This window comes from Haliotis cracherodii, unplaced genomic scaffold (assembly GCF_022045235.1).
Source record: "Haliotis cracherodii isolate W230 unplaced genomic scaffold, xgHalCrac1.p SCAF_12, whole genome shotgun sequence".
Classification (NCBI taxonomy): domain Eukaryota; kingdom Metazoa; phylum Mollusca; class Gastropoda; order Lepetellida; family Haliotidae; genus Haliotis; species Haliotis cracherodii.
In genome coordinates this window covers 40640636-40652845 of record NW_027266267.1, presented here as the reverse complement: position 1 = coordinate 40652845, position 12210 = coordinate 40640636, and the positions used below count along the sequence as shown (strand labels likewise).

The following is a 12210-nucleotide window of genomic DNA, read 5'->3' as shown; positions in this document are numbered from 1 at the left end:
ATCATGGCTTTTCTTGAATTTTCTTGTAATATTGACATGTCAATTAAACTTCTTACTTCAATATTTCTGTTTCATTCAGAAATTCCTGTAATCAGATCCATGAAATCATTTTATATACATTACGTAAAATAAGCAGCAAGAGGACAGTCACAAATCTTTAATGTTAAACATCATTCTGAACAATTCTGAACCACGAGATAGTCATGGTTTAATGTAAAAAACATCCCAAGAAATTCTTCTTATTCCAGTCTGTGGAATTATACCTCTTTTCACATGGCATGAAATTCATGCCAGCATAAATGCCAGAGATGTATCCGCAAGACAAGAAAATACTTCTGTGCATTCCTTTATTATGGAATACAGGTCCTGCAGACGGCGACAGGGCAACTGCTATTCTTATCAGATTCTTTCATGGCAGCAAGTTGCAAGTCACATGCTTATTCTCATATGTAACAACATGACTGCAGCAAGTAAAACACAACCTCTTGTGATGCTTTTTATCAACCGGGCCTACTGCACAGAGCATCCTTAGTTACCATTGACCATAGGTGCTTACAATCCACTTTACAAAATACATGCCTGAGTCATATTCCACTTGCACAAACTGATCTTTGCGCTGTTGTAAGACAGTTTGGATTTTAAATCGCGATCTTGCCTCAGATTAAAACCTTCAACAGTGAACATATGATTACCTTCAATTTGGGGGTCCTGATCGATAAAGGGGCGATATTAGACATGAGTAGGTATCTTTCTACAACCACGTGGACTCAATCAAGTCGGCCATATCAGGTAACATATCCTGCTTTTAGGAGGCCATCCAGTATAGGGGGGTAGGCTAAGAACTTCTGGGGACGTGCTCGTGTTTTATACTATAATGACGATGCAAACGACTGTACAATATTTTAACGATCTTAATTTTGGAGACGTTGAACTAAATCACGGGGAACTGACTCGACAAATTGGCAGTACTAGATGAAGAAGGAGATTTTCTAGGGCACTAAAATAACAACTGGTGTTTACCGACCAGAGAGTGTTTTATGTTAAAAAACGTTGACTATTAATTTCTTCTCTCATTTTCCAATGTAGTTCACTTCAAATTTCTTCTCTTTTTCTTTACTGTTAAGAAAAACGTTAACATGATCACGGATTTGATGCTATCTACAGGTTCAGCCATTTCCAATTTCCTCCACTAGTTATTGGATATTTTTAGGATAATATTTCCCTTCTCCCTTAACCCCCCCTTTCATGTACGCAAAATATAAAACATATACTTCTTGAGATCTTTATATAATTCATACAATAAACTAATGTTCAATTAGTAAGATATTGATGGGTGTAAGGAACAGTCCCTTTGAATATTTATGATTTAACACACACATGTATGTACAGATTATAATAATATGAATATCAAAATTCATCAACACTTGCCAAGTTCACCAATATGTCACCAATTGGAATTTGTCACATATCATTATCATCAGTTATAGGTTTTACGTTGACGTTATAGTCAGTATATGTAAACCATATTGTATTCTGTTCCATTCCATTCTATTTTATAATAGAGTATTATAGATTATTATATTATAGAGTATTATAGAGTATAGTAGATTTATAGGTATCAATTTTGACTCCAAATTATAAATGATTTATGTATATATGTAAATACGGATATATAAAATATAATACTAGAACCTATTGGTTGTGTTACAGAGGGAGAAATATTAAGGCCTGATATAATAGTAATGTATAGCTTTGTTAGAGTTAAATCATATATAGTAATATAAACAGTTAGGCTATTTGTTAGCATAAGGGGCCTGGTAAATATAGGAAAACAGAAGTAAAGCCTAGCCTTAACAGGGACAGGACGTCGATCTTTCTGAAGCATTGTTTTCACACAACAGCCTATAATCCCCCAGTTTACTTTGCTATTCTCGCGAGAGAAGTTTCTGCTCTTGTGACTTACTGCAAGAGTAGGCTGAAATGACTTCCTAAACGACAGATAACTCCCTAGGCTCAAATGACTCCCCCATTGGTTTTCAACAATACATATGTTTTGACACTAATTCTGCAATTCTGTACACAAATAATATATTTTCGATGATACAGTACAGTTTTTATGATGGTTGCACCCCATTTATTTTACTGATTGTAAAATTACCAAATTTTTTGCTTAATAAGATTTTATGTGATAAATTTGAAGGACTTTATTAAGTCATTTTGTTTAAACCTTTTACATACAGTTACACATCAGCAACTTTATTTTCTGACATAATAGCTGGATATGATGTTATACTGATGCTTTACTGCGATTAACTTTTGAAAGATTCGTATTCATTATTCTGTTTGATTTATTTTGTATTTTAAATAATACTGCACCTGATATTTGATTGTAATGTCTGTAATATTTTTAAGAAAGATAATTATATTGTCACCTTGACCTGTTTGACAATCTTATTTCTGCATGTAAAATGTTCATATGCATGCACGATCATTATGTAACAAAATTAATGGAAATCTATATTTTTAAAACATATGAAAATAATTACTTTATCTAATGTGATATGATGATAAGTTTCCTAAATGTGCTTTGTGTTCAGAAATTATTTCTTTGAGTAGTAAGTTGGCGCGATCATGGTTTTATTAGGTAATATGTGGTTCATACACTTATGTCTCTTTATACACGAAAACTATACGTCTTGTTAATTATAATATATCATTACAATTACTGGCTTCAAACGACATAGGTATATATATTGTAATTTAGGCTTACATACATTTACATACATTTACATACGAACGCACGCATACATACATAAATACACACCCATAATTTACATTCATCCATGAACTCTTCAAGATCCAGGTAGGAATAGGTCTTCAGCAACCCATGCTTGCCATAAAAGGCGACTATGCTTGTCGTAAGAGGCGACTAACGGGATCGGGTGGTCAGGCTCGCTGACTTGGTTGATACATGTCATCGATCCCAATTGAGTGGATCGATGCTCATGATATCAATCACTGGATTGTCTGTTCCAGACTTGATTATTTAGAGACCGCCGACATGTAGCTGGAATATTGCTGAATGCGGCTTTAAACAACAAACCAACCAACCAACCAAATTCATACATGTAATGGTACATACAGCCAAACAAACATGTAATCACACGTACATACTGAATAGGTAGGAAGCGCGTGTATTGATCTGTTGTCTTAATCAATGACCCATCAAGTTGTGTCAGTCAGCATGTATCAAATCTTTATAACCGGTGAGATTGTGATAACTGTCACACCTGACTTATTTGTCGGAATAGCACGTCTGAAAACAAGGGTGAACCGTTCCACAGTAATTCGGGGTAACGGGTGCTATAGAATCAAAATACCGGCGAGCTATATGTATATACAGTATATATATGTTACGATTATGTGTCATTCCTTAATCAGAACAATGTATATTATAAGTATACACACTTAAAAGTAGACACATGTAAAGGATAATAATGACAGAGAGATAAATAAATGCAGGTCGGGTTAGTATTATTTCCTTGGTTAATTATAAGCTGACATCACTTTTTCATTAGTAAAGAAATGATGGTGCCAAAAAAAGACCAGCAATTAACATTACAACCATAATGCAATCGCTACTCGTTACTCAATACAATCCACAAAGAACAATGTATTGGGCGCCTTTTCACAATTTGTTCCTCACTTAATATCAGTAATTCATTTATGGATACCAAAGAAAGAATCTAATAATTTATATCACAAAATTGATTTTATTATATCATGAAATGTTTACTGATATCGCAAGTCGATTTGAAGACATCAATAACTGAATTTATTATATCAAATAATGTACGTTATGATCTAAAACATTGAATATGGTATAGCCTTCGTCTCCGTGACCTTATGTCCATCTTTTAAAAGTTTGTGTAGATAGCTACAGCATCGTGACATTTACATATATAGTCATATTCAGATGATGTCTCTACATATATGTTTGGGCAAACTTCTTCCCTTTATTTATCCAGGTTTCCTCCTGCCTCTGAATGTGGAATACAGGCTTTAGGATTTTATATGTATCTAGTTTTCATTGTATTCTAATGCGATTTGAAAATTATTATTTACTATCGTAATTACTTCATGTTTTACATGAGACGTTTTATATTTACCATGAATTACATTTATTGCCTGTAAGCTCAATAGAATTGGCAAATACCCATGACATATGACAAGTAAACTATTTATGTACGTTGAAAAAATATATATTGTAAGTGCTAAAATGATGTCTCTAAGATCAAGTAGAAGATATATTGACAGTAGCGCTGGGAATTTCTTCAACAAGCCCGTGAAAACAACACTGCTTAGCTCAATGTTTACCTCTCCTGGCAGCCTTTATGCAACGACCATCTTATACACAACCCTGTGCTCACGTCTACAGGTCTCTTCCTGTGGTACTGTAATTAGTAGAACCGTCTCCTTCAAGTGTATCCTCGGTGATATAATCTACTCTCTTTAATCAAATGCTGCCCTTTACCAGCGTCAAGGCTATGTAGCTGAGACAGACAGACAGACAGACAGATATTGTATTTTCGTCACACTGGTGTAAAAATCATTAACAAACATGCCTAAAATAGACGTTATACTTAAAAATGATAATACAGCGCCACTCATATAAAGTTATAGACAGAACTCGAAGATATATACTGATAAAAACGTTTTACCCATAAAGCAATAGCTCTCTGCGTTGTTATATTAAAAAGTAGGTTTTGGCAGTGACATTTTCCTTATGTTTAAAAAGGACGCACCATTTCTCATTGTTTGAAAGGTTTAAAAAGTTGGACATTTTAGTCGTTATACCCGTAAATAAAGAGGATCTTAGATCATCGTATGGACATTCGAATAAAACATGTTTTTTATCTTCAAGATGATCATTACAATTAAAGCACAGTCTGTTTTCAACCTTTACATTAATACATCTGCCTGTTTCGATCCTTAAAGGTGTAATACCACATCTATTTTTTTGTACAGGCAGATCTGTAACTCGGGGGCATAAAGCTCTTCATAGCAATAACAATCTTTAAATATCCTACACGTACGGAATTTACTTGTACCAGTATGGACATTATTTTTCCATAGAAGATTCTGGCATCTTTTCAGATATTTTTCCATAAGGACATTTTGTATTTTGCTTGAAATATCTTTCGTATTTAAACCAGTGGTGACGTTGAAAATATGCTGTATGTTTAGGTCGGCGAATTTTGTCGAAAAACTTGAGTTCCAGTTCTTGTGATTGGCTGAAAGCATAAAAACAAGTTATTCAATCGATCAGGCATATTTCTAAAACGACACCATTTTCTAGCTATACATATCCACTGTCTGACAATCGGAGGTATCCACCCTCTATCCCCATTCAGAGCAAAATTATGTGCATATCTACCCACCCACCCCCAAAAAAAACTGATGGCCCGGTGGTGTACTGCATTAACAGCAGATAATCACAGTTACCCCATACAGAGCCGTAGCTAAGACAGACCACACCAAAGTGTCATATAACTTAGAAAAAGTGCTAAAATGCATACCTCTTATTGTCTTAAACTTGGAAATAAGTAGGCCTAACGCCCTGTTAGCTGATTTGTCCGCAGTTTTTGCCATTGTGTTATAATCAAGATGCTCAGTCAACAATAAACCCAGGTAGCTGTAACAGATAACACCACTTAAAGCCGAACTACCAATAAAAACCTGTTGTGTGATTCTTGGGACGCTAGGATTTCTAAAATATACAACATGAGACTTATCAGCGTTAATAACAGCATCATTGGTTTCACACAAGTTATTCAATATTTGTAACAATTGGTTCAAGTCATCTTCAGATTCTGCAAATAAAATAATATCATCAGCATACGCTAAGGCAGAAATAATAGTACCATCAATATCAATGTCAAGTTTGGAATCAGTCATACCATTCAGTCAGTCATTGATGAAAAAAGTTAACATTATAGGAAACAGTAAACACCCTTGTTTCAAGCCACGATTAACATCAAACCAGGATGTAAACATACCATTTACTCTCACACTTTATTTAACATTGCGATAAAGTGACTGAAGCGCTACTAGCATGTTTCCATTGACACCAACATTATGAAGTTTATGCCATAGCAGATTTCTGTTAACAGAAATCATAGGTTTTTTAAAAAATCTATGAGAGCAGTAAACCATGATTTTCTCATACTTTTTCTTGTTTCTATAATTGAACATACTGTGTGAGTATGGTCAATAGTGGACCTCTATTTTCTAAAACCAATTTGGGCATCATTCAAAACGCCGGTAGATTCTGCCGCAGATTGTAATCTTTAATTAAGGACGTTACAGTACATCTTATAAATTGCATTTGTGAGGGTTTTGATTGTTTGTTTGTTGTTTAACGCGGCTATTTGACGGCGGTTTGTAGAATAATCGAGTCTGGACCAGACAATCCAGTGATTGACATCATGCGCATTTATCAACGCAATTGGGATCGGTGACATGTATCAACCAAGTTGAGCCTGACCACCGGATCCTGTTAGTTGCCTTTTACGACAAGCATGAGTTGCTGAAGACCTATTCTACCCCGGAATATTCACGGGTCATTTGAGAGGGTAATAACCAACTATACGATAAGGGTTCAATGTACAGCTCTTTGGTTTTGGGTTAATTATTCCCATCGACTACTTTGTGGGAATATTACCAGTGCTAAAACAAACATTTAATATTTTATGCATTGCTGATATTACATTTTGAGACTTCAAACATTCAGTAGGAATACCATCTATGCCAGGCGCCTTGCCACGCTGACTTCTGTCTATAGCTCTGTATTGTAATGTTTGCATTGAAAAGGACATGAACATCTTCATCATTTTGTCTGTCAGTATGCAGATTTCACTGTAAGTACCAGCATCCCCATCCAGCAACTGACAGTAATCTCTCTTCGATATATCTAGCACTATCTATCACTATCTCCAACTTTAATTGGAATCAGCTTCTGTCTCTTTCCAACCACACGGATTTTACCTATCTTCTTTCAAAACTCACGGTCATGGCTTTCACAGCTTTTCCAGCCGTTTGCTAGTCTCACTCACACATGCGCGCTTAGCTGTTTGAACAGGCTTATCAAGCTTCTTTCCCCTCATAACAAAGCTATGCTTAAGATTCACTCTGCCGGGTCCATGCTTACATTTACACCACTTTCTTCCCGCCTCACACATTGCATTCCAAAAGCAAACATCACAAGACAAGACAAGACAAGAAGTTTATTGTATGAAAGGCCTTCGGCCTATATATAAATACACACAATGTATACATACGTTCAACATATATGTGCGTTCTAGGATACATTTGTATTTACAAGTTCTTGCCGAATATTGAGTGCTTGATGGAGAAATTGAGCTAGACTGTAGATTACACCAGAAGATTGATTAGACATAAGTGATTTAAGGGATGTGGTACATTGCTGTTTAAGGTATTTAGCGGGTACAAAACGTTTTCGGATATCTTGGTAAAACTCACAGATATAAAGTACATGAAATTCGTCCTCAACACCCATATCACATAATGGACACAAACGCATAGCTTTAACGTATTTTGTCTTCTTCCAGTATTTACTCTAATATTATTCAGTCCCATACGAAAACGCGTGAATGTTGAACGAAGATTTAAATTACAAAGAACACTTAAATTTTTTTCAGGCTCCAGTAAGGATTTGAATGATCTATACACATCATATCTGCTACTTGCATTTAAATTAGACATCCGTGTTTGATAAAAGGTATTTACAATTCTTTCTTTGAACATATTTACAAACATACAGGTGTTACCAACTCCTTGATAAATCCAAGCATAGCCAAAGCCATTTGAGAACAAAAGTACCCGAATATTTGATGCCCAAGTTGTGTAACCCAGATTATTATATATAACATATTGTAATCTTTCCTTGGCAGTCGCTGTTTGTGCATAGTAAGTATTTTTAGCCAATATCTGATACAACGAATATATGAATTAACGTACAGAGGATATCTACCGCACTCTCCGTAAACAATATTATTAGGGGAGTTGACTCCAGTCATTAAAAAAATTTTACAAGCAAGAAGATGTACTTTTTCGATTGTGTTAAAATGTTTAAAACCCCATAATTCAGAGCCATACAAAAGTATTGGTTGTATCTGTGTGTCAAACAATTTAAAAAATATACTTGGGGATAAAGCCTGGAGTTTAGGTAAAGTTGACAATAACATGACCATGGCTTTTTTACACCTTACAGATAAATCCTTAACAAGATTACCCATACTTAAAGTGTTGGTAAACAGAACACCTAGGTATTTATACTTGCTAACAACTTTAACTCTCGAACCCTTATATAACCATTTTTCGACTGAAGCTAATGGGCCACCTCTTCCAAAAACGACTATGTTTGTCTTTTCTAAGTTTACAGTTAACTTCCAATCATCAGTGTAATCAGTCAAAATGTTTAATTGGTTCTGAAGACCCGAGACTGAGTGTGATATAAGAATAACATCATCAGCAAACAATAATAAGAACAATTCTAAAATATCCGGACATAATTGGACCCCGTGTTTGCCACTATTCAATATTTCTATACACAATTCGTTAATAAAAAATGAATATAGAATGGGACTTAATACGCATCCTTGTTTCAAGCCAAGCGGACAATAAAAAAAGTCAGTGAAATCACCTTTACAACGCACACACGCCCTAACATTAGAGTACATACTTTTAAGAATCAGGTACATTTTGCCCCGTAATCCAGCTCTCCTAAGGCACACCCACAGTTTATGACGATTCACAGAATCAAAAGCCTTCCGGAAATCAACAAAAGCTACATACAGTTTTCCCCCACGTTTCATCAAATATTTTTCTATAATTGCATTGAATGTAAAAATATGATCTGTAGTCGAATAGTGTTTTCTAAACCCGGCCTGATATTCTGGAATTCCATCCCTCATATTGGCCCATAACGTTAGTCTGTTGTTTAATATACTCGAAAATACTTTACCCAAAATACTGTTTAATGTTATACCTCTATAATTATCTGCATTGCTAACATCTCCTTTCTTATGAATATTGTAATGTTTGCATTGAAAAGGACATGAACATCTTCATCATTTTGTCTGTCAGTATGCGGATTTCTCTGTGAGAACCAGCATCCCCATTCAGCAACTGACAGTAATCTCTCTTCGATATATCTAGCACTATCTAGCACTATCTCCAACTTAATTGGAATCTGCTTCTGTCTCTTTCCAACCACACGGATTTTACCTATCTTCTTTCAAAACTCACGGTCATGGCTTTCACAGCTTTTCCAGCCGTTTGCTAGTCTCACTCACACATGCGCGCTTGGCTGTTTGAACAGGCTTACCAAGCTTCTTTCCCCTCATAACAAAGCTATGCTTAAGATTCACTCTGCCGGGTCCATGCTTACATTTACACCACTTTCTTCCCGCCTCACACATTGCATTCCAAAAGCAAACATAGGCTATCATTCCACCATGGCTTTCCACGTCGCCTCTTTTCATTACTCCCATTCCCAAAAACAACATATGAGCCAGAACTAACTTCTCGTGCATTTCATTCTGAACTAACCCAGTTAACCAGTCAGATCAAGTATCGAGATCAATCTGGGAGTGAGTGGAAGCCTCAAGTTGTAAAATGATATCATTCAATTGGTTACGACAACCATAAGATGTAAGAAAATCACCTGGTACATCCGAAGTACAGTACTTAGTTACATAAACAACATCCTTCTCCCTAACAGCAACCTTGTTGTGCTACCAAACATGACTGTCCACTCTAATAACAAGTCGCTTGGGCACGCCAGAAACCTATGATTGTGGGCTTGAATCCCGGTTCGCCCCGATTATGCTCTAGGTTTGTCAGCATCATACCCGTGGTCGTGGATTTCACTGAAGTGGTAAACGTCTGAGACCTGCACCACTTCGGGTTTTCCTCCTACATTAAACTGACATGCTGTGATATAACTGGAATACTGTTAAAAGCGGCGTTAAACCCAACTCACTCACTCTAATATCGATGGTCAATTTTACTGAGTAGGCCTACATCTGTGCTATCAACTGTTGGCGTAATGCCCGAAACTGACTATAATCGTCCAAGTTCTCATATGGTATGAGGCAGAAATCGACGACTGAAGCGCCTCTAGTTGATATATATGTAAATTCATTTGAAATCTGCTGCCTTTCGTTCAGGATAAACTGACTGGCATATATGAGAAAGTCAGTAAAGCAACGAACATGTGCATTTGTCACAAAGTTAATCACATGTCTCTCAGGCACTGAGTCTATCCCTTCTATAAAATCCCTCATATCCGAACATATTCTATTAAAGTCACCACAAATGTAGAGAATAGTGCCACATGTTTGGAATTCCAGTGTCTGTGTCAGTAAGGTCTCTAGGTAGTCTGCAGCACATACATGCCTTGTCGAATTTTCTGGGGGAAGAAAACAAACACAAACATAAAATTTGCTGTTACTGTGGTCTGAGAGCTCTATCCAAAGTATACCTTCCTCGGATTTATTTTCAATACTGACACTCTTGAAACTGCCACGAAAAGAGTTCTAATTAGAAATCCTACTCCTCCAGATCCATGTTTAGCACGGTTATGCAACAGAGTTCTGTTATGTCTGGAACATGTATATCAATTTAGTGTCAATTCGACCTCTCGACATAGGTGAGTTTCGGCTCACCAACTATATCATAGTCACAGGATTCTAACAGTTCGCGGCGTAACATGTGACTATTGTTCAGAATGCCAGGTGTCCAGCCAGCAACATTCGTGAACCCACAGACTGCCTATCTTCTACCATCCTCCCTCCATGGATTAGAGTCCCTGGTCTGTGTTGCAGGCGATCTCCTGTCCCCTCCATTCCAGTTGGATTCTCTTGGTCTCCTGTCTCCATCAAGCCAGTGTCTTCTGTCCCTGTTGTGTCGTCTGCTCTCTGTCTCCCGACGGTCATGTGCTCATGCACTGTTGTCTCTATCGTGGTTGTCAATATCACTGTCATCACGATCCGCTCTGTCCGTGTTTCTGTCGGTGTGTTTGTTATCATCACGTGATCGTGTTAGCAGCAACCGTGAGCTTACCCCCCACCACAGTAGCTATTGTTCTCAGATTTGATTTGTACTGGTGTTGTTGCCGGGTTTTATCGGCCATAACATAGCCGATCGGCCATAACATAGACGTTACTATAGTTCCACGTATCTCCCAACTTTTATCCTCATTTGACTTGCAACTATCACCCCTGGGTGGAGAGAATCTGTCGAAAGTTTTCTCAAAGCTTTGTCTATCACTTTACCTCTCAGTTTCAAACCATCCTTGATCATGGCATTGACGTTATTTCTAACATTCTCACCCTCTGTTTCTGCAACATTTATGACCACAATGTTTAGTTTAATGAGGTCTTCCTCTCTACCAACAACTCTGTTTCTCAGCTCATTGAATTCTCTATTGAGCACGTCTCTCTCTGTGCACTGTATATGCTTAATACTGTCTCGTCTGTCGTGCACCTCCTTCACTTTCCTCGTCACATCTTCCAGAATCTCTATCAGTTTGGCATTAAACGTTGTCTTCAAATCTGCCCATACTCTCCTCAAATCTATCCATGCATGAAGTGAGAGCATGCGCTAAAACGTTCATGGCGTTCATGTAATCGCTAAGATATGCATCATGCTTCACAAGGTTGACAAAGAGACCCAACCATCATAAAGTAATTAGGGTCCAATAAAAACAAAGCTCCGTCAAACCTCATAAACATGATCACTGAAAGTCGTACTGCAGACGTTAAATGTCAAAATTTAAAAAAAGCACTTGAATAGCAATAACATTTACCAGGATCATGTATTCTCATCTTCGCAAAACATCAAGTAGAAGCCACAACAGTACTCATATTTTCCATCACTCTCACATCTAAAAATGAGACATCAGCAAGGACATATAATACAATGTGTATTGACATTTTTCGTCAGGATATCAAAAAACTTCTCTCCTTGTTACCACCTCCAAGTTCAGCTTAACATGGGTCCTCCTTCAGTCAAAAGTCTGTTTCCCCTGTAATGAGTATGTCACGCGTTGCGCTCGAGTGACAAACGGGGTGCACACCCATTTTCAATGCATTGCGCATGGATATCATAGGCGTGGCGGACGGG

General features: G+C 36.9%; 1 pseudogene; it reads left to right on the top strand.

Annotated features, from left to right (window-relative positions):
* Positions 1-12210, top strand: part of LOC139457896 (scavenger receptor cysteine-rich domain-containing protein DMBT1-like) — a 76509-nt pseudogene that overhangs the window by 53926 nt on the left and 10373 nt on the right.